The sequence below is a fragment of the Diachasma alloeum genome, unplaced genomic scaffold, assembly GCF_001412515.2.
Source record: "Diachasma alloeum isolate Michigan unplaced genomic scaffold, Dall2.0 Dall_scaffold_00378, whole genome shotgun sequence".
NCBI lineage: Eukaryota > Metazoa > Arthropoda > Insecta > Hymenoptera > Braconidae > Diachasma > Diachasma alloeum.
The window spans coordinates 273,867-274,529 of record NW_021680517.1 but is presented as its reverse complement, the minus strand read 5'-3'; positions in this window follow the sequence as shown (position 1 = coordinate 274,529).

The following is a 663-nucleotide window of genomic DNA, read 5'->3' as shown; positions in this document are numbered from 1 at the left end:
TTTTTTTCTGCCAGATGATTCGTAGAAATCGTGCATTTTTCATCTATTAATTGCCTCCCCGTTTGACCATTATTACAATTCAACATTTATAAGCGTTTGACCATTAAGGATTGAACATTATGATCGTTTTACCTTAGCATCTGCTTGGGCGCTGTACCAATTGATCCCGCTCTACCTCTATGATAGACCTTTCGACTTTTTATTTATAAAAGCCTCCGACCCTTAAAAGAACTTTTGTCATTACCAGGGTCATAAGTATCAAACAGCTCTTTGACACTTATGACCCTCAAGCGGTGAACAATCCAGTCGAATTCCGATCCGATGCGAGTGATCAACAACCCAGTCGAATGTTTTTTATTACTTACTGGCCATTTTTTGTTATGTTGAACTAGTTATCTCCATTCGATAATCTGATACCGATATCGACGTCGGTGGCCGAGTGGATTAGACGCAAGTCTAGCGCGCGAAAGGTTGTGAGTTCGATTCCCCGTGGAACCGAATTTTTCAACGGAAGGCTCCGGCGAGCGGGAGGTTGCTAATAGAGGAACCGCCTGTACCGGCATGGGTTTTCTGTGGTTTCCCCATGCTACTTCTATGTTCTATAGAAGTGCGAATGCGGTACAGTGTAGAATCCACAGCCGCATGCATAGGGTTGGATAGAGT